We start from the raw sequence: 25,029 nt of genomic DNA, 5'->3' as shown, positions 1-25,029 counted from the left end.
GGTTAGATTGTAAAATACCACACAGTTTCCAAGGCCACTGCACATTCAAGTATTAGTTTGGCTCTGAGAGAGGCTCAAAAGTTTGCTGCTAAGTCGCTTCAGTCGTGTCCGACTCTGTGCGACCCCATAGACAGCAGCCCACCAGGCTCCCTGGACCCTGGGATTCTCCAGGCAAGAACACTGGAGTGGGTTGCCATTTCCTTCTCCAATGAGTGAAAGTGAAAAGTGAAAGTGAAGTTGCTCAGTCGTATCTGCAAAAGTTTAGCTAAAACAAACAAATAAAGATGATCAGATCTTTAAAATCCATAGATTACTGTGCTCTGCTCAGTTGTGTCTGACTCTCTATGACCCTATGGACTTCAGCCTGTCAGTTTCCTCTGTCCATGGGATTTTTCAGGGAAGAATAGTGGAGTGGGTTGCCATTTCCTCCTCCAGAGGATCTCCCTGACTCAGGGATCAAACCTATGTCTCTGCACTGCAGGTGGATTCTATACCACTGACCCATTGGGAAAGCCCTCCACAGAGTTAAGTGGATTGCTTTCCTGCACGCCTCTTTATGTTTAAGAACCAAGGTTCTGGAAGCTGTAGATATCTACAAAAATGGCAAAATCTTACTAAATACATCCCTGTATTGCAGTGGCCATTACAGGGAATGTTCTTAAGACAAGATATTTGATTTTAAAATGTATTTGAAAGGATTTCTGAATTAAACAGTAGTATATGCAGTTTTTTAATTTCTGAATTAAACGGTTGGTATGCAGAAGTTTCTAAAATGCTTTAAGATTCCAAAATAGTTTTATCAAAAGGTTGACTGCAAGAGGCTAATAAAAAATTAAAGACACCAAAGGTATCTAAAACAACACCTAGGCCTTCCTCATGATACCCTCTTAAGGGTTCATCATTTTAACACTAGCCAAGGAATCAGTATCTCAGTTGTAATTAATGTGAGCATTGAAAAAGAGATTGTCTTCCAAGTCCCTGTGCAGAGTCTTCAACATCAACTCAAATGGTCCAGGTCTAATTTTAAAGTAGGGCCCCCATATGAACCCCTCCCAGAGTTGATGAGACTTGGGGGGATGGTAAAGTGCTATGTTATTCCCTAAACTGCTAAGAGAAAACAAAATTGAAACTAATGAAAAACCTTACCAATTCCTGGTAGATACTGGATCTACACTCTGTTTCAATCTCACTGGGAAATTGCAGATGGGATCCTGAGAAAACTAGCAAAAGTTGGCTAAGGGTGAGAATTCTTACTGGAGTCAGCTCTCCTGGATCTTGGTCTGTAGTATCTGATAAAGAGAGAAAACATACCTTTTTCATCTTCTTTGCTTAGGATGCCTCCTAAGTTCAAGGAGTTATTCAATACTGCAGAAATATTTACCTTTGTCCTGGCTGAAAACTGAAAAGATATTTTAAAATATTTTAAAGTAACTTTTATGGTCATAAATTGGCCAGGAGTTGGAAGCTGATATTTACAGTATAATAGGAAATTCTTTAGACTTTCTCCCTGAGTTAAAACTAGAGGGAAAGAAAAAAAAGAAAAAAAAAAAAACTTCTAAGGCCCTTGTAAAAGGATTTATGGATGAATCAACCTATGATGACATTTAGGTTTCAACCCAATTCTCTGAGGCACTGAGAGCAACTGTACTTACCTTACCAGTCTTTGCAAAACTAGAAATGCAGCTCTAGAGGTAGTTCAAGGTTTGCCTGTTTATTGTTCCCAATCCCCACGCCTCCTCTATTTATTAACAGGCTTATAACTTGTATTTTTTTTTTTTTTTTGCTGTGCCTTTGAGAAATGAATTTAAAGTGCAAACTTCAGGGAGGTAATTTTTATCAGAAGAAAAACAAAAGGGGGAAGGTCATTTGAAGCTTAGCTTTAGCCATTTCACCAGGTGGCCTTAACTTACCCCAGAATCAAGCAGAATTACAACTTAGATACCAATTCTTTTATAACTAGTCAAATGGAAGCTATAGGTTTTCTGTTTCCATCTAACTATGTGTGTGTGCATGTGTGCGTGCATCTGTGTGTGTAGATATATGGTGTTTTTCTGCCTCTGATATTGCCAAAATTAATTTGTAAAAGATCTTTACTTAACTGGCTTTAAAAAGTAAATGCTTGTATAAATTAAATTCTCTGAACTATAACAGAAACTAAGCCAATGTCATAGGATCCTGGAAAATATTTAGTAATGTGAAGTAAAATTCATATTTTATAGCAAGATAAGAAAGATTTAGACTTAAAAAATTTCTCTGCCCTTTGGCCCCCTCTCTCCTTCCTCCTGTGCACTGTGTATCTGTATTGACCAAACCTCCTCTATTGGCAGAAATACCTGCTCAACCATCAACAGCAACATTCTCCTGGCATCAACAAGACAACTCCTTAAAAGATAACATTCCGTCTTGACCTTGTAAGGGGTCACAATGATGCTTAGATCTAATTGTGTAAACCGTCAATAATAAATCATTTAATATACATCCCACTGTTTCAAAAAACTGTGACTTGACTTCTAACAAGTTGACCAGTTTTCAGAACTTTCTGGGATGCTCAACTTGGGTTATAATCTTTGGATTTGGCTTGTATAAAATTCTTTATTTCCTTCTTAGATTGACTGATAAATTTTTCTTTGATGATATGAAAACCAGTTTAATGTTGTTGTTTTAATTAAAACAGGTGTGTCTTTGGAGTTATAAGCATTAAATATACAATTTTATTTTACCTGAGCTTACTAATCAAACAAGGTCCTGCTATCTCTTATGAAAATTGCCAGCAGGAAGAATCACTTAGAATGATGATGGATGTTACCTATTGCCTAATGAAGATTTTGTGGTAATCTAAACATAATTATTAAGAACAAGTAAACTAAATAGATTTAAGTGAAATAAGAAGTTTTAGGTGAACTATTTGAGTAGTTTCCCCCAAACTTTGTGGTAACCTGAACCTTAAAACTTTGCTAAAATAAAGTAAATGATGGATAGTCAGTAAGTATATAGATCATTTCTAAATAAGAGAAAACACTGACCAGGGTTTATTCACTTTGGGCTTCCTTTTACAGAGAAACTAAAATATACTTGGATCTATTATTAAATATGTTTTGTGTCACACTAAAAATCTTACTATGATAAAGCATATTTTTCTGGAAATTATAAAATGTTTTCATAAATTTGTCAAGTCACAGAATGACAGTGTAGACATTTCACAGTTGTTTACTTCTTTATTTTCACTAAAGATTAAAACGTCTAATATATGTTTTAAAAACTACTAGAAATAATAAGAGAAATATTTCTATATGTTGGGAATGTAGGATATGTGTTTCTGTAAAAGAAGTTATGAGAAATAAAGATATGTTTTTGTTGAGGAAAAAGAAAATAACTTTGTTCTGAAGGGAAACTGGTTATTTCAGGATGGGAAATAGAATAAATAACAAATCAAACAGAAAGCTGAGAGGAGAGAGACAGAATATTACCTTGTATAAACAAGTTGTCTAAAATCAATTGAATTTACTATGCGTCCTAAGTCGCTTCAGTCATGTCCAACTCTATGTGACCCTATGGACTGTAGCCCACCAGCTTCCTCTGTCCATGGGATTCTCCAGGCAAGAAAACTGGAGTGGGTTGCCATGTCCTCCTCCAGGGAATCTTCCTGACCCAGGGATCGAATCCATATCTCTTACGTCTCCTGCATTGGCAGGTGGGTTCTTTATCACTAGCACCACCTGAATTACCAACTGAGCTATCAGGGAAGTCTGAATTTACTATGCTGCTGCTAAGTCACTTCAGTCGTGTCCGACTCTGTGCGACCCCGTAGACAGCAGCCCACCAGGCTCCCCCGTCCCTGGGATTCTCCAGGCAAGAACGCTGGAGTGGGTTGCCATTTCCTTCTCCAATGCAGGAAAGTGAAAAGTGAAAGTGAAGTCGCTCAGTCGTGTCTGACCCTCAGAGACCCCATGGACTGCAGCCTACCAGGCTCCTCCGTCCATGGGATTTTCCAGGCAAAAGTACTGGAGTGGGGTGCCATTGCATTGCCTTCTACGGAATTTACTATAAGGGATATAAAATAAAGATTTAACATCCATAGAGCATTTATGCAAAAATAAACCTTAATATTATTACATCTGTTAAAAGAAAAAGTTTTCTTAGATCATCAGTCTATTCTTATAAGAAATTTACAACTACTTAACTTTCAGTATTTGCCTGTGAAGTCTTTGTTATTATGCTTAAGTAGGTAACTAATTATTGTTCCAGTGACCTATGATCAAATCCGATTGAGTATTTTAAAACCTTTTGATGTTTTGACAAAGCTCCCCAAATCTAATTCTAAGTGAAGTCTTTTTGACCCTAACTAAATCTGGAATTTTCCAGGCGACCTTTGGAACATCTCAAAAGGTTTGTTCTCTGCCTTTATAAAAGGACAGATATTAACTAGGCTTATTTGATATGTTAAGTTACATGTCAAGTAGAAAGTAATATATTGTCTTTTTATTTTGTATTTTTATAATTCTATAAGTTTTCCAGAAATTACATGAAATTCCTAGAGTCTGGTTTGTCCAGGCATATCACTATTAGCCATAAATCCATGTATTATATTAAATGCTTATGTGTTACAAAATAAAATTCCCTTGTCAATTTCCACTTTTAATGAACTCTCAACAGATCTCTAAGTCTTTTTAAGTCTTCCCACTCCAGTACTCTTGCCTGGAAAATCCCATGGATGGAGGAGCCTGGTAGGCTGCAGACCATGGGGTCTTGAAGAGTTGGACACAACAGAGCGACTTCACTTTCACTTTTCCCTTTCATGCATTGGAGAAGGAAATGGTAATCCACTCCAGTGTTCTTGCCTGGAGAATCCCAGGGACAGGGGAGCCTGGTGGGCCGCTGTCTATGGGGTTGCACAGAGTCGGACACGACTGAAGCGACTTAGCAGCAGCAGCAGCATAGACAATTATTATTTTACTTTTACGTAAGTGCTCCTGCAAAAGTATTTTATCTTCAAAGAGATTCAAAGAAATGTCTTTTGGAAAGTATAGGTTTTCTGACAACTTTAAAATCATAAAACTGAATTGGGTAAGCAATCTCAGAACTAATGGAAAAACTGGATTAACACAGAACAAGTATTAGTTGTATGGGACTGGGTGAACTGATGAAGATGATCATAATTTTTATGATGTTTTGTCTGAAACACTTATGTTCCTTAATGTTTTATTTTTCCAGATTTAAAGAAACATTTTCTCTTAAGCTATCTGTGACATACATCAATTTCATAAAGCATACCTTTGTAAACACAGATGAAACATTTATTTTTTTCTCCCTGCCTGCTCTCTCCAGAATTCAGAAACTCTTAAATTTTACTTTTATGGCAATATAGTTAGTTATTTGCATAAGTCTGATGAGAATCTGTTATGCTGGTAATAGGACACAATTGGAAATACTGGCTAGATAAGCAAGATTTTAACTAAACTGTCATATTTGAGAGACATGCATATAGACTCAAAAATGACTAGATAGTTTTAAGGAACTAAAGTTGACTTTATGGAGCCAGTAAAGCCCCTTGGAAAAAAATGACCTGGTATCTTGCTTACAAGGTTCTGCCAAAGCAGTTTTAAAAAGGATTTATATGGTCAATTACTATTCTTGCTGCACATATGTAAATAATCAAGCCATGTCTAATGTAAACAAATTAGTTTTACTGTGATTATCCTTAGAAGAAAAGGAGTTGGAATATTTGTGAAGAGAGAATTTATGTTTGTATTTTTGTCTATTTCAGATTTTGATCCTGCTAAGTGTCTTTGGGGTTTTGTTATATACATGTAAACTTGACTAAATCCTGAGTCTTTCCAATTTCCTTAAATATCTGGTTACAACTCTCTAAATTAACATTTTCAATTTTCTCCCATTCTTCTGATTTGGAATCACTGAGAATGCACAGAGTCGGACATGACTGAGCAAGTGAACTGAACTTCGAACAAAGACTGCCTCTGATCTCCTTAGAAGAGACTGCATCAGGTCCTCCTCACTGACTATACAATGGGCAAATTTCAGAGAACTGAACCTTGGGTACACATCTCACAGCTGAAAAAGTCTCCCACTGACATCTGATCCTGAGTGGATGTTGGAGACCTCTGAATCAAACTGATGAGGAGAAGTAGCTGACAAAGATATAGACTACTTCCTCCTAAGATACCATATCAAGACTTTATACTTAAAATAGGAAACTTTTTTTTTTCTTTACTATGGCATTGGCCAATCGGATGATGGAAATATGCCATCGTCTATATCTCCCAGGCCATTATTAAGGGGGATAAACTTTCAAACAAATGGATCTGTCTATGATGCTGAAATCCATTAATAGTGCAACATTAGTGGGAATGGTTTGTGCCCAACAGGATTTATCTTTATCTGGAGTGGTTCTCACTCTCTGAGAGCCTATGAATGCCTAAATGGTTGGTGCATAACTGGATAATGCTTCTTAGATAACTGGACTGGCTCCTCATTGCTCATAAACAAACTAAGATACCTTCTTAGTAGATTCTCCTGAATTTATATCAGTGAGTTACAAAGGACTTACCAGGATGGGTTCATGATTTCAGAATTTGCTCCTTTTGACAGGATCCTACTTCCCTGGTGAGGAATAAGTGCAAATAAAGGTATCATCAATATTCTCTCCTTCACTCTTGAAGATATTGCAAAACCTGCTGCTAAAACAATAGCCTTTCAGCAGAATTCTTTAGATCCTCAATCAAAGTTGTTCTTGATAACAGAATAGTCCTTGATTATCTTCTAACTGAGCAAAGAGGTGGCTGTACTGTGGTCATTGCTACCCGCTGCACCTGGATTAACACTTCCAAGGAAGTTGAAACTCAGCTGCATAAGATCACTGAACAAGCCACTTTGCTTAAGAAGGTGCACTGGGATGACCCAGAGGGATGGTATGGGGAGGGAGGTGGGAGCGGGGTTCAGGATGGGGAACATGTGTACACCCATGGCAGATGCATGTTGATGTATGGCAAAACCAATACAATATTGTGAAGTAAAAAAAAATAAAAAAATAAAAAAAAAAAGAAATAACATCAAGAAAAAAAAAAAAGTGACTCATTCAACAGGATCTTTTTTTCTTTCTTTCTTTTTTATTATTATTATTATTTTTTTACTTTACAATATTGGTTTGGGTCTTGGGGACCATGGCCCTACAGTGAACATGAGAGTGGAATTATCCTACTTATAAAAATCATAGTAATCTCCTTGGTGTGTTGTGTTCTCTCAAAAGCTTTAAATGCATGTTCACAGATGCTAACCACTAAGTGAATTATCCCCTAAGACTGGAATGTCAAAAGAAGGAACAAAGAAAATGACCAACTAAAACAATTGTGGACTTGATGTCATGACTTGTGAAAATTACAGAGATTCAGTAAAAAGTCTCATGACCGGTGAATGTCTCAAAGAGGATCAGAAAAGCTGTAAGAACTACAGAACAGTAGCTGAGAGTGGCATTAATGTCTTTCATTTTGATCACAGATGTCAGTTAAGCTGAGAGTCTGATCAAGAGGGATAGTTGTTAGCAAGAAGTAACAGGCCCCAAATGGAGTCACTTATGCTAGGCCCACATCACCCAACCAAGACTTACTACGTAACTTAAATATAGCTTCAGCCCCTCTTAGGAATATAACCTGATTCATGTATTGTTGAATAAAGCCAATTTGATGTTTAAATTTATTCAATTGAATTTTATTTTTAAACAATATTTAGGATTATCTCTCTTCAAGATACCATACTGAGATCAGCTATTTTAAATATTTCTTGAATAAATTTAAAATGAGATAGGAGTATGCTTTATAAAGACCTTGATTTAGATAGCAATTAAATATAAATTAACTTTTTCACTTTCACAGTATTATTAGGAGGCTGCCTGCAATTTAAATTTCATCAAAGGTTGATTTGAATATTTAAACATCAAAGCATTAATAATCACTTATAAAAAATCTTTACATGTGTTTTTTTCTTCTATACTTTGAACAGAAGGAACATTTCTCTTTTGAAGAAAATGCTTTAAGAGAAAGTATGAATGCCCATTTCATGTAGAAAATAAAACCAATAAAGAAATTCATAGCTACCATGAAACTAAAGGTTTATTTGGGGAAAAAGCAAAGGTAGATGGGAGAAATTCAATGTATACCATGTCTTTCAAACCCCTTTCCTTTAAGTTGACAGAATGACAACTAACAGAGAGATTTGTCTTCTGTTAAGAGAAATAACTTTTAGCCCAAATTTGAGATACCCACAGAGCTTTTGCCAGCCATTAGTGCAATGGCACCCCACTCCAGTACTCTTGCCTGGAGAATCCCATGGATGAAGGAGCCTGGTGGGCTGCAGTCCATGGGGTCGGGAAGAGTCGGACACGACTGAGCGACTTCACTTTCACTTTTTCACTTTCATGCATTGGAGAAGGAAATGGCAACCCACTCCAGTGTTCTTGCCTGGAGAATCCCAGGGACGGGGGAGCCTGGTGGGCTGCCGTCTATGGGGTCGCACAGAGTCGGACACGACTGAAGCGACTTAGCAGCAGCAGCACAGTGCTTCTTTAAATGTCTTTTAGAGATATTTGTCCATCTAGTGTTGCAAATGAATGAAACATTTATAATATGGTACCTTTTTCTTAAAGGAAATATCATGTTGATGACTAGCTGATAACTGAGAGAAAGTTCCTATTATATTTTTTAAAGAAATATCTATGACACAGTGTATATCTGGCTCAAAGTATTACCCAATTGTTTGCATACTTCTTTTTCTGCCAACAACTCTGCAAATTTTTACCTATTACTTTAATTCATTTTCCCTTCTCTTTCTCTACCCACAAGTTTTCCCCACATGTTTCTTTATTGTATCTCTCTCACTTCTTGGACCAATGGAATTGCTACTGTCCAATTACTCTGATGACTTTTATGATAAAACTATACAACAAATATTAGCTATTTTTCCTCTAATATGTTACATTAAATTAAAGAGATGAGAACTTCCATTAATGAATGAAGTAGCACATTTAAGAAGAATGGAACTGTATGATTTATCACTCCATTTCCTAGCTGCTATTTTGTCCAAGAAACACTTGTGAAACAAATTTTTTGTCTTCTTACAAAGCAAAAATGTGAAGCTCAAGGTCACTGGAGCTTTCTTTAATTTTTTAAAAAATAATCAATTTTGACGTCTATTTTATTGATCCTAATCATCATTGAGCATTTACTATGGGACAAAAAATGTCTTATATGTGAAAGGGAGTAGAAACTTGTCACTGTCTAACATGCTTCTTCGACATAAGTATTATTTCAGGCTGATTATTTTTAAGAACATCAAAATTAGAAAAGCTCTTGAAAATTAAGTACAAATTATAGTTCTGTGAGGGACATTTGCATTTATAAGGGAAATTTCCATTTTTAAAGTTGCTTCCCTCTTTGTACCAAGAGAAGGATGACAAAAATCTCTAGAAACTCTTATCAGTGGAGAAGGGAATGACTTATATCTGCACAGCCTTACTCTTGCTTATAGGGCTCTCCCTGGTAATCTTCCAAAACTGGTCTCTCCCTAATTCTTTTGTCTTTAGTTGCTGCTGCTGCTAAGTCGCGTCAGTCGTGTCCGACTCGACCCCGTCGACGACAGCCCACCAGGCTCCTCTGTCCCTGGTATTCTCCAGGCAAGAACACTGGAGTGGGTTGCCATTTCCTTCTCCAATGCATGAAAGGGAAAAGTGAAAGTGAAGTCGCTCAGTCGTGTCCGACTCTCAGCGACCTCATGGAGGAGCCCACCAGGCTCCTCCGTTGATGGGATTTCCCAGGCAGGAGTACTGGAGCGGGGAGCAAAAATTAGGGCTTTTTAGCAGCAGCAGGTGGCGCTAGTGGTAAAGAACCTTCCTGCCAATTCAGGAGACATAAGAGACGTGGGTTGATCCTTGGGTAGGGAAGATCCCTCGGATGGGGGCATGGCAACCCACTCCAGTATTCTTGGCTGGAGAATCACATGAACAGAGAAGGCCTGGAGGGTACAGCTATAGGGTCACAAAGAGTCAGACACGACTGGAGTGACTTGGCATGCACGCATGTTATTTAAAATGGCAGCCTGGGCCACTTGAGGAAGTTGTTCAGTTTTCCTGGGTATCTCGCATGTGTACAAGAGGTATGTGTGTGTGTGCGTGCGTTCAGTCACTCAATCACGTTTGACTCTTTGCGATCCCATAGACTGTAGCCCACCAGGCTCCTCTGTCCATGGAATTCTCCAGGCGAGAGTACTGGAGTCTGTTGCCATGACCTCCTCTGGGGGATCTTCCCAACGCAGGGAGCGGACCTGTATCTCTTGTATCTCCTGCACTGGAGGCGGGTTCTTTACCACTGTACAACCTAGGAAGCCTATACAGGAGTTATACATGCTATTAAACTTTGGTTTGCTTTTCTCCTATTAATCTGTCTTTTAAACTGACAGGGATGTCTCAGATAAGAATCTAGAAAAAAAGAGAGAAATTTTTTTTCATTCACAAGTGTTTATATGTGTAAACACAGTTAATCTTCATAACAAACTTTCAAGGTAAGTACTATTACAATCGTTATTTTACAGATAAGGATAATAAAGGAATTATTATTATAACAAAGGTGAAGTAAAATGCCTAGATTTATATAGCTGAAAAGTGGTGGAGAAGGATTCAAAGCCAGACTTCCTGACTCAAAAACCTCAGTGGTTGACTGCTACACTATATTGTCTTTACCCTGTGTTCTTAGTCAGAATTCATATAGAAAAATTTACATTAAAATAAATGCTCCAAATATAGCTGCCAAGCAGCTATGCAGACCCTGTAGAAAATGTATACTCTTATGTTGTTTGCAGAAATGAATAAAACTATTTATTAAGACTGATGTTTAAATAAACATTTTTGTCACTTTATATTTCCATATGAATTTGAAATAGGCTCATCTTCACTAGTGTTCAAAATAAAATTTCCTCCCTATAAGTCTCTGAATAAAAAGAGGAATGATGATTTGTGTCTGGATGAGCTACACATTACCAGGTGCTTTTAATAGTTAGGTTTCACATTAAGAAAACATTTGCCATGGAAACATCTGGACAACAGACCACACAAACAGCATTTTACACAAGGGAATCTACTTAAATCAGTTGATCTTTTTAAAAATTGGCCACCCTGTTCATGCCAACTGTATATATTTAAAAGCATATGAGCTATAAAAATGCGTCATACTTAAGAAATCAGCTTTTCATTATTGTCAAATATTTTATCTGCTAGCTGGTGACATGCCATAGCCAAGGGCTTTCCTTTTCCTGTTATCAATTCTGCCATGAAACAAAGCATGGTTAGGAGCGTTCTTCTCATTTGCTATGAAAAAAACAATTATCAAAGAGAACCTGAAAATGGTAAGGAACAGGCTCAATAAAGAAAAGGTCTATGTGGGCATACCTTGGTGCAAGGGTCCCTAACCTCTGGGATTTAATGCTTGATGATCTGAGGTGGAGTTAATGGAATAACAATAGAAAAAAAGTGTATTAGCCACAAAGTTGTGTCTGACTTTTTGTGACCCCAGGGATTGTAGCCTGCCAGGCTCCTCTGTCCATGGAATTCTCCAGGCAAGAATACTAGAGTGGGTTGCCATTCCCTTCTCCAAAGGAGCTTCCCACCCAAGGACTGAACCCAAGTCTCCTGCTCTGCAGGCAAATTATTTACCATCTGAGCCACCGGGGAAGCCCAATAGAAATAAAGGGCACAATAAATGTAACTGGCTTGAATACATCCCCGCCTTCCACCTCCCCACCCCTGGTCCATGGAAAATTGTCTTCTATGAAACCAGTTACTGGTGCCCAAAAGGTTGGGAACTGCTGGTATATAACTGAATAGCAACTTATGAAGAATAATAAAGTTTGGTCTAAAACAATGGTTCTTAACTGAGAGTTAGTGTAAGAAATATTAGTTTGGCCAAAAGGTTAATTTGGATTTTTCCATAAGATGTTACAGGAAAACCCAAATGAATTTTTAGGCCAATTCTATAGTTATAGAGAAACCACAGTTCCCTCTGATTCATAAATTTGGGAAGGACCCAATAAATATATATTCAAAAATTTTCTCAAGTGAGTTTGGTGTACTCCTAGATGGGGAAAAAAAAACAAAACTATAAATCAACATTTCCAAATTGCAATTTTGAACCCTCTTCCAACAACAAAAGAGAAGACTCCACACATGGACACCACCAGATGGTCAACAATGAAATCAGACTGATTATATTCTTTACAGCAAAAGATGGAGAAGCTCTATACAGTCAGCAAAAACAAGACAGGGAGCTGACTGTGGCTCAGATCATGAATTCCTTATTGACGAATGCAGACTTAAATTGAAGGAAGTAGGGAAAACCACTAGACCATTCAGGTATGACCTAAATCAAATCCCTTATGATTATACACTGGAAGTGAGAAATAGATTTAAGGGACTAGATCTGATAGATAGAGTGCCTGATGAACCATGGATGGAGGTTCGTGACATTGTACAGGAGACAGGGATCTAGACCATCCCATGGAAAAGAAATGCAAAAAGGCAAAATGGCTGTCTGAGGAGGCCTTACAAATAGTTGTGAAAAGAAAAGAAGAGAAAAGCAAAGGAGAAAAGGAAAGATAAGCATATGAATGCAGAGTTCCAAAGAATAGCAAGAAGAGATAAGAAAGCCTTCCTCAGCGATCAATGCAAAGAAATAGAGAAAAACAACAGAATGGGAAAGACTAGAGATCTCTTCATGACCCAGATAATCATGATGGTGTGATCACTCACCTAGAGCCAGACATCCTGGAATGTGAAGTAAACTGGGCCTTAGAAAGCATAACTATGAACAAAGCTAGTGGAGGTGATGGAATTCCAGTTGAGCTATTTCAAATCCTGAAAGATGATGCTGTGAAAATGCTGCACTCAATATGCCACCAAATTTGGAAAACTCAGCAGTGGCCACAGGACTGGAAAAGGTCAGTTTTCATTCCAATCCCAAAGAAAGGCAATGCCAAAGAATGCTCAACTACTGCACAATTGCACTCATCTCACACACTAGTAAAGTAACACTCAAAATTCTCCAAGCCAGGCTTCAGCAATACGTGAACCGTGAACTTGCAGATGTTCAAGCTGGTTTTAGAAAAGACAGAGGAACCAGAGATCAAATGGCCAACATCCACTGGATCATGGAAAAAGCAAGATAGTTTCAGAAAAACATCTATTTCTGCTTTATTGACTATGCCAAAGCCTTTGACTGTGTGGATCACAATAAACTGTGGAAAATTCTGAAAGAGATGGGAATACCAGACCACCTGACCTGCCTTTTGAGAAATCTATATGCAGGTCAGGAAGCAACAGTTAGAACTGGACATAGAACAACAGACTGGTTCCAAATAGGAAAGGGAGTACGACAAGGCTGTATATTGTCACTCTCTTTATTTAATTTATATGCAGAGTACATCATGAGAAACACTGGGCTGGAAGAAGTACAAGCTGGAATCAAGATTGCCAGGAGAAATATCAATAACCTCAGATATGCAGATGACACCACCCTTATGGCAGAAAGTGAAGAGGAACTAAAAAGCCTCTTGATGAAAGTGAAAGAGGAGAGTGAAAAAGTTGACTTAAAGCTCAACATTCAGAAAACTAAGATCATGGCATCTGGTCCTGTCACTTCATGGGAAATAGATGGGGAAACAGTGGAAACAGTGTCAGACTTTATTTTTCTGGGCTCCACAATCACTGCAGATGGTGATTGCAGCCATGAAATTAGAAGACGCTTACTCCTTGGAAGGAAAGTTATGACCAACCTAGATAGCATATTCAAAAGCAGAGACATTACTTTGCCAAAAAAGGTCCATCTAGTCAAGGCTATGGTTTTTCCAGTGGTCATGTATGGATGTGAGAGTTGGACTGTGAAGAAAGCTGAGCGCCAAGGAATTGATGCTTTTGAACTGTGGTGTTGGAGAAGACTCTTGAGAATCCCTTGAACTGCAAGGAGGTCCAACCAGTCCATCCTAAAGGAGACCAGTCCTGGGTGTTCTTTGGAAGGACTGATGCTAAAGCTGAAACTCCAGTACTTTGGCCACCTCATGCGAAGAGTTGACTCATTTGAAAAGACCCTCATGCTGGGAGGGATTGGGGGCAGGAGGAGAAGGGGACGACAGAGGATGAGATGGCTGGATGGATCACTGACTCGATGCACATGAGTTTGGGTGAACTCCAGGAGTTGGTGATGGACAGGGCGGCCTGGCATGCTGTGATTCATGGGATCACAAAGAGTCAGACATGACTGAGTGACTGAACTGAACTGAATGAGTGGTCTGGGTCACATGTTAAAGATACAGGTTGCTAGGACCTTCATTTGCAGAATATGAATCAAATGAGTTTGGCAGTGGGGGAGGGGAGTTTCTTTTCTTGAGCAAGAATACTGCGTTTCACACTGCTCTAAATCAATATTTTATTACACAGTGTCCTATAAGATACATTGCCAGAAAATAATTGTATTGTCAATCATTGCACACAAGAAGCCCCTCTGTGGAGATTTCTAAACAAGGACTAGGATAATAAAGATTCTTAATAACATTTTTGCTGGTAGCAAAAAAATCCCTCAAACAAATCCCTTGTTTGACCTATATACTAAGAAACACATCTTCTCAACTGACAATCTCTTAATATTTCTTGAATTAACGTTCCCAAACCCATACTTTGGGCAATGTGTGTGTGTGTATAAAAATCACCTACCTAAAACCATAATCAATACATTTAGTCCAATCATACAAATTAGAAAAAGACATCCCATTTGTGTGGGCAAATCAAAAAAAATTATAAGATCAACAAAAATGTACTTTTCCCCCTAAAGTTTTAGTCCCACATTGTCTCGAGGCTGTATATACAACCTATACAGCTGTCCACAGTGATCCTGCTCACCAGAACAGAGTAAACTTCGTTATTGTCATCCAGGTCCTCAGCTTGACTGTTTGTGACCCCATGGACTGCACCATGTCAGGTTTCTCTGTCCTTCACCATCTCCCAGAACTTGCACAAACTCATGTCCACTGAGTCGGTGATGACATCCAACCATCTCGCCCTCTGTTGTCTCCTTCTCCTTCTGCTCTCAGTCTTTCCCAGCATCAGGGTCTTTTCTAATGAGTTGGCTCTTCACATCGGGTGACCAAAGTATTGGAGCTTCAGTTTCAGTATTAGTCCTTCTAATGAATATTCAGGACTGATTTCCTTTAGGATGGACTGGTTGGATCTCCTTGCAGTCCCAGGGACTCTCAAGAGTCTTCTCCGACACCACAGTTCCAAAGTACAGACTTTTTACCAAAATGAGACTGCTCCTGAAGGAACATTTGCACTCAGTCCCAACTTTGAGGAGATGTGAGTTAATAACACTGATGTGCAGTCAAAAACCATCATGGATACAAGGAGCACTCAAGTTGTAATGATAGGTACACTAGGTGTGATTTCATCATGGGACAAGTCAGAGTAAAGCTGAATATGGGTAGAGTAGATGTGAGCATATTGTGAGGACACGCAGAAGTCTGGTTGCCAGTTTGCATATAACAGGTGTGCAGAGATTACTAGTCACCACAAAATGCTTTTTCATTTTCTCTTTTTATATGATAGAACCCTTGATATTTATTTGGGTGAATGAACATCTGGAATGAATTACACAATTTATGGACTCCCTTCCTTGGATTTGTGGCTATAGCACTAAGAGCTCACCAATGACATACAAAAGAAAAGTGAAAGTGAAGGTTGCTCTGCCATGTCCAACTCTTTTCGATCCCATGAACTATAGTCCATGGAATTCCCCGGGGCCAGAATACTGGAGTGGGTAACTGTTCCCTTCTCCAGGGGATCTTCGCAACCTAGGGATCAAACCCATCTCTCCCACATTGCAAGCAGATTCTTTACCAGCTGAGCCACCAGGGAGGCATATAAAAGGAAATTGTATGTGAAAGCTATAGGCAGTGTTCTTAAAAGGAGAAAGTGCATCCTTAGCCTTCTTTTTTCCTTCTAACTTCTCAGTAAAATCAAGAATGCTTTGACTAAGTGTGGCCACCTTGGATGATGCAGTGAACTTAGGAATGGAGTCTAGGCAAAACAGACTGAAAAAGAGCTTGGATGCCTGAAAGCATAAATGGACATATCATCTGTCTTTTGACCACCTACCCCCAGACTATTTTATGAGAAAAAAATTAATTTTATTTGACTTAAGTCACTATTATTTGGGTTTTTCTGTCACTTGCAACCAGATTTAATCTTCAAAAAACTCAGTAAGTGTGGTTGAAACATGAATTCCCAAACCAAGTTATTATAATTTTTAAAGATTATTTTTATTGCTTCCTGCTTTCCATTAGTAACAGTAATTAAAACTTGATTTTGCTCCTATAATTCTGCCTAAATTTAAAAGGATTTTTATGTGGTTTTATATGCACTAACAGCTAAGTTTCAGGAAAAGACAAAGTGTCGATCTTAGCAGCCATTTAAGATTCATTAAGAATCTTAGAAAAAAGCATATCTGCAATATGAACATAATTTCATCTTTGAAACTATTTCCTGACTGAAAGGAAAGATTAAAATATTCCTCTAGTAAGATTTTTTCCCAACTTCTTAATTTATCTTGGTGTTGTTGTTCAGTCACTAAGTCCTGTCCAAGTCTTTGCAACCCCATGGGCTGCAGCGTGCCATACTACACTGTCCTCCACTATCTCCTGCAGCTGGCTCAAATTCACGTCCATTGAGTCGGTGATGCTATCTGACCATCTCATCCTCTGCTGCCGCTTTCTTCTTCAGCCACTGCTGAGTTTTCCAAATTTGCTGGCATATTGAGTGCCGCATTTTAACAGCATCACCTTTAAGGATTTTTAAATAGGTCAGCTGGGATTCTGTCACATCCAAAGCTTTGTTCATAGTAAGGCTTCCTAAGACCCACTTGACTTCACACTCCGGGGTGTCCAGTTCTAGATGAGTAATCATAACATCATGGTTATCTGGGTCATTAACACCTTTTTTGTACAGTTTTGTCTATTCTTGCCACCTCTTAATTATTTCTTTTGGTCCTTATCATTTCTATCCTTTGTTGTACCCATCTTTGCCTGAAATGGTCCCTTGATATCTCCAATTTTTTAAAAGAGATCTCTAGTCTTTCCCATTCTGTTGCTTGCCTCAGTTTCTTTGCATTGTTCATTTAAGAAGGCCTTCTTTGCTTTCCTTGCTGTTCTCTGTAACTCTGCCTTCAGTTGGGTATACCTTTCCCTTCTCCCTTGCTGTTTGCTTCTCTTCTTTTCTCAGCTCTTTGTAAGGCCTTCTCAGACAATCACTTTGCCTTCTTGCATTTCTTTTTCTTTGGGATGACTTTGGTCAGTGCCTCCTGTACAATGTTATGAACCTCCGTCCATAGTTTTTCAGGCACTCTGTCTACCAGATCTAACGCCTTGGATCTAGTCATACCTTCACTGTATAATAATAAGGGATGTGATTTAGATCACATCTGAATAGCCTAGTGGTTTTCCCTACTTTCTTCAATTTAAGCCTGAATTTTGCAATGAGGAGCTCATGACCCAAGCCACAGTCATCTCTGGGTCTTGTTTTTACTGATTATATAGAGCTTCTCCATTCTTGATCACAAAGAACATAATCAGCCTGATTTTTATATTGACCATCTGGTTATGTCCACTTGTAGTCATCTCTTGTGTTGTTGGAAAAGGGTATTTGCTATGACCAGCATATTGTCTTGAGAAAATGCTGCTAGCTTTTGCCCTGCTTCATTTTGTTCTCCAAGATCAAACTTGCCTGTTACTCCAGGTATCTCTGACTTCCTACTTTTGTATTTCAGTCCCCTATGATGAAAAGGATATCTCTTTTGGTGTTAGTTCTAGAAGGTCTTGTAGGTCTTCATAGAACTGGTCAGCTTCAGCTTCTTTGGCATCAGTGGTTGGGTCACAAATGTGGATTACTGTGACGCTGAATAGTTTACCTTGGAAATGAATTGAGATTATTCTGTCATTTTTGAGACTGTACTCAAGTACTGCATTCCAGACTCTTTTGTTGACTATGAGGGCTACTCCATTTCTTCTAAGGGATTCTTGCCCACAGTAAAAGATAAATTTATTTAATTTGCCTATTCTGCCTATTTTAATTCACTGATTCCTAAGCTGTTGACATTCAATCTTGCCATCCTGTTTGACCATGTGCAATTTGCCTTGATTCATGGACCTAACATTTCCCATTACTATGCAGTTTTTATGGCATCAGACATTACTTTCACTACAGACATATCCACAACTGAGCATCATTTACGCTTTGGCCCTGCTGCTTCATTCTTTGTGGAGATAGTAATTGCCCTCCACTCTTCTCCAGAAGCATACTGAACACCTTCTGACCTGAGGGACTCATCTTCTGATGTCATATCTTTTTGTTTTTTCATACTGCCCATAGGGTACTGGAGTGGGTTTCCATTTCCTCCTGGGTGGACCACGTTTTGTCAGGACTCTTTACTATGGCCTGTCCATCTTGGTTGGCCCTGCATGGCATGGCTCATAGCTTCATTGAGTTATGCAAGCCCCTTCACCGTCACAAGACTGTGATCCATGAGGAAGTCTTAATTCATACATCAAAAATTGTTCTTATTCCTTACTATATTTTGATTTTTTATATAGAAAATATAGAAAGAAATAGAAACAATCACCACATTTAACAACCACATAGCTTCAAGGAAAATTCTACACTTCAGTATTTATGAGCTACTCATATGACACTCCTGTCTTTTCTTAGGAATACTGTGTCAGGTTTTTATATGACCCCATTTCCCTAAAGGCAGTTAATTAAGTTGGATATATTTCCTAAGCTTTTTTGAAGTTGAGACCAGAAAATGTCAGTCATTTTCCTCCTGTTCACTAAAGCTGTGAATTGTAAAACTCAGAGACTGCCAAGATCACATTTCTTTCCATGTGAAGAAGGTTAAGTTTGCAATGAGATAAAATAATGCTAAGTAGACTAAGAATAGGAGAGTCAAGGGGAAAAAAGAGAGAGAGTTCTACAGCATTCAGGTCCTGGTTCTGACTCTTCCTGAGGCTTAGAGGCACCACTGCCCTTCCTATGGTCTGACCATTTAAAGCCTCTATGGAGTCCATGGATTCATCTCTGTACCCTTGTTCTGAACCTCGCTTGATTAGGCTTGACTCATTGCAAATAGGCTGCATCATGATCTAGTAACAAACAACTCCCAATTGTAATGAATAATAAAAAAAAATTATTTCTCTCTTATATGACCCTCAGAGATTGGCAGGGAAACCTCTGTTTATCATAGCCATTTGGGAGCTCTAGTAAAGATTATAGCCAGTTGTCATGCCAGAGTGAAGAAAGAGAGCCTTAGAGGGTTTCGCAGTAGCAATGAAATGCCTTCAACTCAAGCCAGAAAGCGAACCACATCATTTCCATTCCCAATTCTTGCTCAAGAATTGGTAATAAGACCCCAGCCAACATCAAGAAGCCAGAAAACATAGTCTATTCACATGCACTGAGATGGGGGAGAATGGGAAATAACACATTAGCAACTAGACTCATGATTAATATAGAAGCAAAAGTTTTCTTTTGCCTAGACAAACCAAAAAAAAAAAAGAAAAGGTTAAGGTGTTTGGAATCTTTGCAGTGGTCATGAATGTTTGAGAGTTTAGTTATAATTCCAAATTTCTTTTTTGTGCAGCTAGGAGTTTGGATTTCTTACAGGTCTTCATAATCACTTAGAATCATAGAAAAGTGAGGCAGGGTTCTTGCAGGTGCTAAAATAGCAATATATTCATAAGATACAGACCTGGGTTTGATCCTTGGGTTGGGAAGATCCCGTGGAGAAGGGAAAGGCTACCCACTCCTGTATTCTGGTCTGGAGAATTCCATGGAATGTATAGTTCATTGGGTCGCAAAGAGTCGGACGTGCTTAGCAATTTTCACTTTCACTAGTAAGCAATTTTCACTTTCACTAGTAAGATACAGTAAAAATATTCCTCAGGTTGGAGCTTTGGAAGAAACCTCTGTCTGGGTACTGATGATATTTTTCCTGTCCAGGTTTAACTAAAGAATTGAAGGAGATGTCTAAAGTCTTGAGATAGCAGTAAATGACTTGTGTGATGGCTTTCTGATGAATAAAAACAAGGCTTTTATTCTGCTTGGTCATCCTTTAGCCTTAGGCATTAACTGAATCACAAGCAGGGATATATGAGCTGATTTTTCCAAAGAGGCTATATGAGCTGAGTTTTCCTTTTTTTTAACTCTTTCATGGAAGATCCTTCCACCAGACCTCACTTACATTTAATTGGCCAAAATTATGCCACAAGGGAACCTGAAAGACAGAAAATATTAGCTTTACAGATCCTGACAATCTAAAACAACTTATATTCCATGTATGTAAATGTTAGAAATTCACATATTGATTGGGAACAAGGTGGGGGGAAGGACATATTTTGTGAAACAATAGTAAGTTCCCTAGATACAAACAAGGACACTTAGATTGTTTCTATATTTTGGCGACTGTAAGTAACGCTGCTATGAACATTGGGTGCATATATTTTTTCAAATCGCTGTGGTTTTTTTTTTTAATATATATTCAGGAGTGAAATTGGTGGCTCATATGACAGATCTATTTTTAGATTTTTGAGAAACCTCTGTACTGTATTCCACAGTGGCTACACCAATTTGCATTCTCACCAATTGAGTAAGAGGATTCCCTTTTATTCATAATCCTGCCAACATTTGTTACTGTACTTTTTAGCTCTGGTGTAAAAAGGCAGAAATAAAACAGATTTGTAGTATTGATCTTTTAGATACTGCAACACTGTATTATATATATTTGGCAATTTATGAATTTTACTAAATTGATTCCATTTTGGGGGACACAGGGGTACTAAAAACAAGTAAAATTTGAGATAGAAACTAAAATACAAGGGACCATTTCTTGGCTTAGTAAGTTGTCCAATTTTGGAGAAAACTCAATTGATAAAATTTTATTGGCTTCTAAGCAATATTGAAGAGATATTAGTGAAATGTCTTTAGTGATTAAATTACCTGTGGTTCAGCTCAATTCAGTTCACTCAGTTGTGTCCAACTCTTGGCGACTTCAAGGACTGCAGCACGCCAGACCTCCCTGTCCACAAACTCCCGGAGCTTGCTCAAATTCATGTCATCAAAACAGTGATGCCATCCAAACATCTCATCCTCTGTCGTCCCCTTCTCTTTCCAGCATCAGGATCATTTCCCATGACTTCAATCTTTCCCAGCACCAGGGTCATTTCCTATGACTCAGTTTTTCGCATCAGGTGGACAAAGTATTGGAATTTCAGATTCAGCATCAGTCCTTCCAATGAATATTCAGGACTGATTTCCTTTAGGATGGACTGGTTGGATCTCTTTGCAGTCCAAGGGACTCTCAAGAGTCTTGTCCAACACCACAGTTAAAAAGCATCAATTCTTTGGCATTCAGCTTTCCTTATAGTCTAACTCTCACATCCATACATGACTACTGGAAAACCATAGCTTTGACTAGACAGACCTTTGTTAGCAAAGTAATGTCTCTGCTTTTTAATATGCTGTCTAGGTTGGTCATAACTTTTCTTCCAAGGAGCAAGTGTCTTTTAATTTCAGCTGCAGTCACCATCTGCAGTGATTTTGGGGCCCCAAAAAACAGTCTCTCACTGTTTCCACTGTTCCTCATCTATTTGCCATGAAATGATGGGACCAGATGCCATGATCTTAGTTCTCTGAATGCTGAGTTTTAAGCCAGCTTTTTCACTCTCCTCTTTCACTTTCATCAAGAGGCTCTTTAGTTCTTCCTTGCTTTTTGCTGTAAGTGTGTTGTCATCTGCATATCTGAGGTTATTGACATTTCTCCTGGAAATCTTGATTCCAGCTTGATTCATCCAGCCCTGCATTTCACATGATGTCCTCTGGATATAAGTTAAATAAGCAGGGTAACAATATACAGCCTTAATGTACTTCTTTTCCTATTTGGAGCCAGTCTGTTGTTCCATGTCCAATTCTTACTGTTCCTTCCTGGGCTTGCATACAGATTTGTAAGGAGGCAGAGCAGGTGGTCTGGTATTCCCATCTCTTTCAGAATTTTCCACAGTTTATTGTGATCCACATAGTCAAAGGCTTTGACATAGTCAATAAAGCAGAAGCAGATGTTTTTTCTGGAACTCTCTTGCTTTCTCGATGATCCAACAGAGGTTGGCAATTTGATCTCTGGTTCCTCTGCCTTTTCTAAATCTAGCTGGATGATGTGGAAGTTCATGGTTCATGTACTATTGAGGCCTAGCCTGGAAAATTTTGAGCATTACTTTGCTAGAGTGTGAGATGAGTGGAATTGTGCAGTAGTTTCAACATTCTTTTGTATTCCCTTTCTTTGGGTTTATAGAGAAAACTGACTTTTCCAGTCCTGTGGCCGCTGCTCAGTTTTCCAAATTTGCTGGCATATTGAGTGCAGAACTTTCACAGCATCATCTTTCAGGATTTGAAATAGCTCAACTGGAATTCCATCACCTCCACTATCTTTGTTTGCAGTGATGCTTCCTAAGGCCCACTTGACTTTGCATTCTGGGATGTCTGGCTCTAGGTGAGTGATCAAACCATCATGATTATCTGGGTCATTAAGATCTTTTTTGTACAGTTCTTCCGTGTATTCTTGCCACCTCTTCTTAATATCTTCTGCTTCTGTTAGGTCCATACCATTTCTGTCCATTATTGTCCTCATCCTTGCATGAAACATTCCCTTGGTATCTCTAATTTTCTGGAAGAGATCTCTAGTCTTTCTCATTCTATTGTTTTCCTCTATTTCTTTGCATTGATCACTGAGGATGGCTTTCTTATCTCTCCTTGCTATTCTTTGGAACTCTGCGTTCAAACACGTATATCTTTGCCTTTTGCTTCTCTTCTTTTCTCAGCTATTTGTAAGGCCTCCTCAGATAACCATTCTGCCTTTCTGCATTTCTTTTTCTTGGGGATGATCTTGATCACTGCCTCCCGTACAATGCCATGAACCTCCATGCATAATTCTTCAGGCACTCTATCTATCAGAGCTAATCCCTTGAATCTATTTCTCACTTCCACTGTATAACCATAAAGGATTTGATTTAGGTCATACCTGAATGGTCCAGTGGTTTTCCCTACTTTCTTCGATATAATTCTGAATTTGGCAAGAAGGAATTCATGATCTGAGCCACAATCAGCTCCCAGTCTTGTTTTTGTTGACTGTATAGAGCTTCTCCATGTTTGGCTGCAAAGAATATAATCAATTTGATTTTGGTATTGACCATCTGGTGACGTCTATGTTTAGAGTCGTCTCTTGTGTTGCTGGAAGAGGGTGTTTGCTATGACCAGTGTGTTTTTTTGGGAAAACTCTGTTAGCCTTTGCCCTGCTTCATTGTGTACTCCAAGGCCAAATTTGCCTGTTACTCCAGGTATCTCTTGACTTCCAACTTTTGCATTAAATGGCAACCCACTCCAGTACTCTTGCCTAGAAAATCCCATGGCCTGAGAAGACTGGTAGGCCCCCGTCCATGGTGTTGCAAAGAGTTGGACATGACTGAGCGACTTCCCTTCCCTTCATTTCACTTATAATGAAGTTGACATCTTTTTGGGGTATTAGTTCTAGAATGTCTTGTAGGTCTTCATACATCTGTTCAACTTCAGCTTCTTTGGCATTAGTGGTTGGGGCATAGACTAGAATTACTGTGATATTGAAGGTTTGCCTTGGAAATGAACAGAGATCATTTTGTGGGTTTTGAGATTGCATCCAAGCACTGCATTTCAGACTCCTGTTAACTATGATGGCTACTTCATTTCTTCTAAGGGATTCTTGCCCACAGTGGTAGATATAATGGTCATCTGAGTTAAATTTGCACATTCCTGTCCATTTTAGTTCACTGATTCCAAAATTATCAGTGTTCACTCTTGCCATCTCCTGTTTGACCACTTCCAATTTACCTTGATTCATGGATCCAACATTCCAGGTTCCTATACAATATTGGTTTTTATAGCATTGGACTTTACTTCCATCACCAGTGACATCCACAACTGGGCATTGTTTTCACTTTGGCTCCATCTCTTCATTCTTTGTGGAGTTATTTCTCCACTCTTCTCAATATCATGTTGGGCACCTACTGACCTGTGGAGTTCGTCTTTCAGTGTCATATCTTTTTGCCTTTTCACACTGTTTATGGGGTTCTCAAGGCAAGAATACTGAAGTGGTTTGCTGTTCGATTCTCCAGGGGACTACATTTTGTCAGAACTTGCCACCATGATCTGTCCATCTTGGGTGGCCCGACACAGCATGGCTCACAGTTTCATTGAGTTAGACAAGGCTGTAGTCCAACACTGTAATGTAAAGCCTTTGACTGTGTGGATCACAACAAATTGGAAAATTTGTTGTTTTAAATTTCCCATCTAAAGAGATGGGAATACCAGACCACCTTACCTGCTTCCTGAGAAATCTGTATGCAGGCGCCCCTTCCCAACAAAATCTCTTGCTTTTTCAGCACATGTGTCTCCTCAGACACTTCATTTCTGAGTGTTAGACAAGAGCCCGCTTATTTCTTCATGGTTCTTCCTTTCTTCCCCAACCTTGCTCTGGTTCACTGCGGGTGAAGAAAGCCAACCTGCCCTGTTGTCTTTTAGCTTAGACATGTGAGAAAGTACACATGCTGGTTCAATTTAGAGACAGCAATAGGATCACATGTTTCTGCTGGTCACTGTCTTTGCTTCTACCATCCAATGTAAGAACAGCATGGCTGATTGTGCTTATCTTTTAGCCTGGGTCCTTGTGAATGTGAATCAAAGCCACTTTCAGCCAAGCCCAGCTGAGCTATGTCTGAGCTGCAGTCCAGATTCACTGTTGCAAGCCTCCGAGATTAGGGCGCTATTTAATGTCACAGAAGTAGTTGACTAATAGACTTCCCATTTCACAGGTCTAGGTGGACTCATAAAGGCAGTTGATAGAGCTGAGAAAGTGA

The 25,029-nt window shown here is 38.8% G+C and overlaps 1 long non-coding RNA gene across 1 annotated transcript; it reads right to left on the bottom strand.

Annotated features, from left to right (window-relative positions):
- Positions 1-1,090: 1,090 nt before the first annotated feature.
- On the bottom strand, positions 1,091-20,355 carry LOC139182982 (uncharacterized). Its single transcript, XR_011566482.1, has 3 exons — positions 19,842-20,355; positions 6,566-6,618; positions 1,091-1,289 (listed from the first exon to the last, which is right to left on the bottom strand). It is a non-coding gene; the product is annotated as an uncharacterized lncRNA (long non-coding RNA).
- Positions 20,356-25,029: the final 4,674 nt, after the last annotated feature.

This window comes from Bos indicus, chromosome 5 (genome assembly GCF_029378745.1).
Source record: "Bos indicus isolate NIAB-ARS_2022 breed Sahiwal x Tharparkar chromosome 5, NIAB-ARS_B.indTharparkar_mat_pri_1.0, whole genome shotgun sequence".
NCBI lineage: Eukaryota > Metazoa > Chordata > Mammalia > Artiodactyla > Bovidae > Bos > Bos indicus.
The sequence above is the reverse complement of the archived record's forward strand: the minus strand, read 5'-3'. Positions and strand labels throughout refer to the sequence as shown.